Raw genomic sequence first — 6,221 nt, 5'->3', positions numbered from 1 at the left:
ACCACACAGCAGTAGTAGAGTCTCTCTGAATTTATTCTGGATCAGGGGGTCTGCCTGATTCAATAATCATTCTTTGCTCAGTTAAATTCTGTTTTAATTTTTCTTAAGTTTTTCTTTTAATGTTTTTAAATAAACTCTATCCCCTCTGTTCTCAGTTAATAATTTTACTTCATCTTTCATTTTTTTCTTTTTTTCTTTCTTCTTCTTTTTTTTAAAATTATACTTTAAGTTCTAGGGTACATGTGCACAACCTGCAGGTTTGATACATAGCTATACTTGTGCCATGTTGGTTTGCTGCACCCGCTTCATTTTTTTAAACCAGTAATTGGGCCAGGTGCGGTGGCTCATGCCTGTAATGCCAGCACTTTGGGAGGCTGAGGTGGGTGGATCACCTGAGGTCAAGAGTTCAAGACCAGCCTGGCCAACATGGTGAAACCCCATCTCTACTAAAAATACAAAAAAAAATTAGCCATGCATGGTTGCACACACCTGTAATCCCAGCTACTGGGGAGGCTGAGGCAGGAGAATCACTCCTGGGAGGCGGAGGTTGCAATGAGCCGAGATTGGGCCACTGCACTCCAGCCTGGGCAACAGAGCAAAAGTCCATCTAAAAGGAAAAAAAAAAAAAAAAAAAGCAAGCAGTAATTGGCTTCAAATCCCCACATTTTCTCCGTAAGTAAACTACACAATTACTTTTATATGCCCGTCTTTTCTTTTTCCTACTTGTTAAAATGGAGCAAGCATCCTTCCTTCCCATGGCCAGTTTCTGTATTTGTGCTCTGAATTCCATTCCTCTTTCATCTTCTCAAGGAACTTCATCGATACAGTCATCCTATCTACATCACCTATTGTCTATTTCATATTTTTATGTATGTCACTTTGATTCTTTCCACCACTGTCCCATTTTTATTCTCTATGGAATGTCTTGGATTTCCTTACTTCATTGGCTCTGCCTTCCTCTTCTACCATATGTCTAATTCCTGGCTCCTCAGCAGCAGTTCTAGGTCTGCTGCTCTTTTCTGCAGCAGAAAATGAAATGTGGCCGGGCATTGTAGCTCACGTCTGTAATCCCAGCACTTTGGGAGGCCAAGGCGGGCGGATCACCTGAGGTCAGGAGTTTGAGACCAGCCTGCCCAACATAGTGAAACCCCGTCTCTACTAAAAATACAAAAAAAAAAAAAAAACTAGCCAGGTGTGGTGGCACGCACCTCTAGTCCCAGCTACTCAGGCAGGCTGAGGCAGGAGAAGTGCTTGAACCTGGGAGGGAGAGGTTGCACTGAGCCAAGATCCTAACATTGCACTCCAGCCTGGGCAACAGAGGGAGACTCTGTCTCAAAAAAAAAAAAAGAAAGAAAAAAGAAAAAAGAAAAAAAAACAAGAAAAGAAAATTAAATGTTCTCCCTATTAAAATTAATGTATTTACCTAGACCAAGCTTGTCCAACCCACAGCCCACAGGCCACATGCGGCCCAGGACGGCTTTGAATGTGGCCCAATATAAATTTGTAAACTTTCTTAAAACATTATGAGGTACGTATAATTTTTTTGTTTTTTGCTCATCAGCTATCATTAGTGTATTTTATGTGTGGCCTAAGACCTTTCAATGTGGCCCAGGGAAGCCAAAAGATTGGACACCCCTGACCCAGACCTTTCCTGAGCTTCAGTCTTCTTGTTTGTTTGTTTGTTTGTTTGTTTTGAGACAGAGTCTTGCTCTGTTGCCCAGGCTGGAGTGCAGTGGCGCGATCTCGGCTCACTGCAACCTCCGCCTCCCGGGTTCAAGCAATTCTCCTGCCTCAGCCTCCTGAGTAGCTGGGATTACAGGTGCCTGCCACCATGCCCAGCTAATTTTTTTTATTTTTAGTAGAGATGGGGTTTCACCATGTTGGTCAGGCTGGTCTCGAACCCCTAACCTCATGATCCACCTGCCTCAGCCTCCCAAAGTGCTGGGATTATAGGCGTTAGCCACCGCGCCCGGCCTCTTCAGTCTTGTATATCTACCTGCCTACCTCACATATCCACTTAGATGTGTGAAAATAATTAATAGGGAGGCTATCAGGCTTAGGTGGCTCCAGAGTCTTGGGTCTTGGACTCCTACTTAAGCAAACTAAAACCCAATTCAATGTAAACAGTAAGACAAAATTACCGGGTGCGGTGACTCATGCCTGTAATCCCAGCACTTTGAGAGGCTGAGGAAGGTGGATCACCTAAGGTCAGGAGTTCGAGATCAGATTGGCCAACACGGCAAAACCCTGTCTCTACTAAAAATACAAAAGTTAGCCGGGCGTGGTGGCAGGTGCCTGTAAACCCAGCTACTGGGGAGGCTGAGGCAGGAGATTGCTTGAACCAGGAGGCGGAAGTTGCAGTGAGCCGAGATCGTGCCATTGCACTCCAGCCTGGGCAACAAGAGCAAAACTCTGTCTCAAAAAAAAAAAAAAAAAAAAAAATCCAGCAAGACAAAACTTAACCAGTTAGAAATCACCAACCAGCCAAGCACAATGGCTCACACCTGTAATCCCAGTATTTTTGGAGGCCGAGGTGGGTGGATTATGAGGTCAAGAGTTCGAGACCAGCCTGACCAACATGATGAAACTCCATCTCTACTAAAAATACAAATATTAGCTGGGTGTGGTGGTGTGCACCTGTAATCCCAGCTACTCAGGAAGCTGAGGCAGGAGAATTGCTTAAACCCGGGAGGCAGAGGTTGCAGTGAGCCAACATGGCACTACTGCACTCCAGCCTGGGCGACAGAGGGAGACTCTGTCTCAGAAAAAAAAAAAAAAACCACCAACCAACCTCTCACTAGGGACTCTCTACTAGACCATACCCAAATAGGGCAAATGCTTAGCTATAGCCAATCAAGTAATTACTTCCACATTCAGCGAATAAAAGTTCACTGCTTCTGCTGCTGTGGGCAGCTCTCTGAAATTTTGAGTGCTACCTGATTCACGAGTCATTCTTTGCTCCAATAAACTCTTCTACATTTAATTCATCTAAAGTTTCCCAATTAACAGATGTTGGCTGGGCACAGTGGCTCACACCTGTAATCCCAGCACTTTGGGAGGCTGAAGAGGGTGGATCACCTGAGGCCAGGAGTTTGAAACCAGTCTGGCCAACATGGTGAAACCCTGTCTCTACTAAAAATACAAAAATTAGCTGGGCAAGGTGGCTTGGGAAGCTGAGGCAGTAGAATCCCTTGAACCTGGGAAGTGGAGATTGCAGTGAGCTGAGATCGCACCACTGCACTGCAACCTTGGCGACAGAGCAAGACTCCATCTCAAAAACAAACAAACAAACAAAAACAGATTTAAATCTTTCATTTGTATGTGCCAGATATTTTGTATTACTCTTTCAGATCCATTCTCTACTTCTTACTACCCTGCTCCCTGCCCTTGGAGGCTGATTTTTATGAATTACATCAATGGGCTCCCTCGCCTTCTGGCTTCTGGTTGGGTTTGGACAATGGAAGTCAGAGGAAGAGGAAATAAGGTGATTTCCCTGGATCCTCCCTGCGAGGTCACCTCAGGATAGAGTGTCCTTGATTGAAGGTCAGTGCTTCTTCAAACTATAATCTACATTTTTCTCCTCATTTCAGATTTCCTTCTTATTCATTTCTCTTTCTTTTTTTTTTTTTTTTGAGACAGAGTCTTGCTCCATCTCCCAGGATGGAGTGCAGTGGTGCAGCCTCAGCTCACTGCAACCTCCGCCTCCCAGGTTCAAGTTATTGTCATGCCTCAACCTCCAGAGTAGCTGGGACTATAGGCATGTGCCACCATGCCTGGCTAATTTTTGTATTTTGGATAGAGATGAGGTTTCGCCATGTTGGCCAGGCTGATCTTGAACTCCTGGCCTCAAGTGATCTGCCCACCTCTGCCTCCACCTCCCAAAGTGCTGGGATTACAGGTGTGAGACACTGCACCCGGCCCCTCCTATTTCTTTCTTTATAGCCTAGGAGTTATTGCTTTTCTCATGTAAATACCTAAACTCTGGCCACACCTTTATAAAATAGTCCCTTTATTAAACCCTTCTGGGATTATTTTGAGTATGTCATTGATTTGCTTTAGATACAATGCCTCTGGTAGACTGAATAATGGTCCCAAAGATATCCAGGTCCTAATCTGTGGAAGCTGAGAATGTTACCTTATATGGCAAAGGGACTTTGTAGATATGATTAAGTTAACCTTGAGATAGGAAAACTATCCTTAATTATTTGGTGGACCCAATGTATTCACAGAGTCCTTACTAGACGGAGGCAGAAGGATTTTAAGAGGAGATGACATGACAAAAACAGAAAGAGCTTTGAAGATGCAGTGCTGCTGGCTTTGAAGATGGAAGAAGGGGCTGTGAGTCAAAGGAATGCAAAGAATGTAGCTCCAGAGGCTGGAAAAGAAGGGGGCAAGGCCTTGCTGTATACCTTTGTTTTGGCGCTATGAAATTATTTTGGTCTTCTAGCCTCCAGAACTGCTAGCCTCCAAATTTCTGTTGTTCTAATCCACTAAATGTGTAGTAACTTCTTACAGCAGCCATAGGAAATTAATACAGTGCCCAAGATAGAACTTTTCATTTTCCATGCAAATTAGCTCCTTCCTATTGTTACCAGGGGGTCTTTGTTCTTAGAGCTCCCAAGATGGTGGCGGGCCACTTCCAAGATGGCAGCAAGCCTTTCGTTCTCTGACCTGGGGTTCTTGGCCTCACGGATTCCAAGGAATGGAACCTTGGGGCATGCGGTGAGTGTTATAGCCCTGTTAGAAGCCGTGGGTTACAGAAGAGAACCGTGGAACCCAGCAACTAGTGTTCAGCTTGATTATGACGAACCCTGGGCCCCTAGCCATGCAGGAACAATGGCGAGCCTCTAGCCCGATTGGGAGCGGCAATGGGCGCCTCCCTGGATCAGGAGCACAGTGGACACCCTGCTGGATCCGAAGGGATGGAAGTCAGCGGCGGGTCTGTGATGGCAGCAAACAGTGGTGGTGGACGGTGGGCGAAAGCTCAGCTCGAGCTGTAACAAACATGGACCAGAAGAGTGTGCAGTTGCAAGATTTAATAGAGTGAAAACAGAGATCCCATACAATGGGAGGGGACCCAAAGGGGGTTGCCACTCCCTGCTCGAATGCCTGGGTTTATATCCCAATCATTGTCCCTCCCCCTGTGCTCTCAGGTGATATATGATTTGACTATTTCTTTACCTCCTGCTTCTAGCCTAATTTGTATTTTAGTGAGCCCTCTTTACTACCTGATTAGTCAGGTGTGAGCTGAGTTACAAGCCCTGTGTTTAAAGGTGGGTGCAGTCACCTTCCCCAGCTAGGCTTAGGAATTCTTAGTTGGCCTAGGAAATCCAGCTAGTCCTGTCTCTCACTATCTTGTCCACTTGGTTGTTTACTTTTTTAATTTATTTTTTTATTTTTGGAGACAGAGTCTCTCTGTGTCACCCAGGCTGGAATGCAGTGGTGTGATTGGTCTCAGCTCACTGCAACCTCTGCCTCCTAGGTTCAAGCAATTCTCCTGCCTCAGTCTCCCCAGTAGCTGGATTACAGGTACGCGCCACCACACTTGGCTAAGTTTTAGTGCTTTTAGTAGAGATGAAGTTTCACCACGTTGGCCAGGCTGGTCTCGAACTCCTGGCCTCAAGTGATCTGCTCTCCTCGACCTCCCAAAGTGCTGGGATTACAGGGGTTGAGCCAGTGCGCCAGGCCACTTGGTTGTTTAAACATGAGATTTGATTCTTCCATTTTCTGTATGCTTTACTGCCATTCCATCACCAACTCCTCTCAACTTGACGCCCAAAAATATATCTTGAATATATCTACTTCTCTTCCAAAGTTTCCGGCACATGGTAGAAACACAATAACTATGTAATGAGTGGATGCATGACCCAATCTTCCCTACTTCCATTCCATTCTGAGCTCCCATAATTAGTCAATCAACTAGCTTGTCTTGGTTCTTTTTCCTTAGGCCTTCCACAATCTATTCTTCACATTACAGGGAAATTAATCTTTTCAAAACTGTAAATTAAAGCAGATTATTCTCTAGCTTAATATCCTTTACTTATTTCCCAATGCACTTTGAGTAAAATTCAAATGTTTCATTGTGCACTACAAGGACACCTGTGTTTTGGAAGTTTCCTATCTCTCTGGTATCTTCTTTTGCATCTCTCTGAAATGCTGCAGCTCCCCCCACCCTACCTCCCCGCCTTTAGAGTTGAGGCATGAGACATTTCCTTTGTCGA

The sequence above is a fragment of the Pongo pygmaeus genome, chromosome 8 (genome assembly GCF_028885625.2).
Source record: "Pongo pygmaeus isolate AG05252 chromosome 8, NHGRI_mPonPyg2-v2.0_pri, whole genome shotgun sequence".
NCBI classification, from domain to species: domain Eukaryota; kingdom Metazoa; phylum Chordata; class Mammalia; order Primates; family Hominidae; genus Pongo; species Pongo pygmaeus.
The sequence above is the reverse complement of the archived record's forward strand: the minus strand, read 5'-3'. Positions refer to the sequence as shown.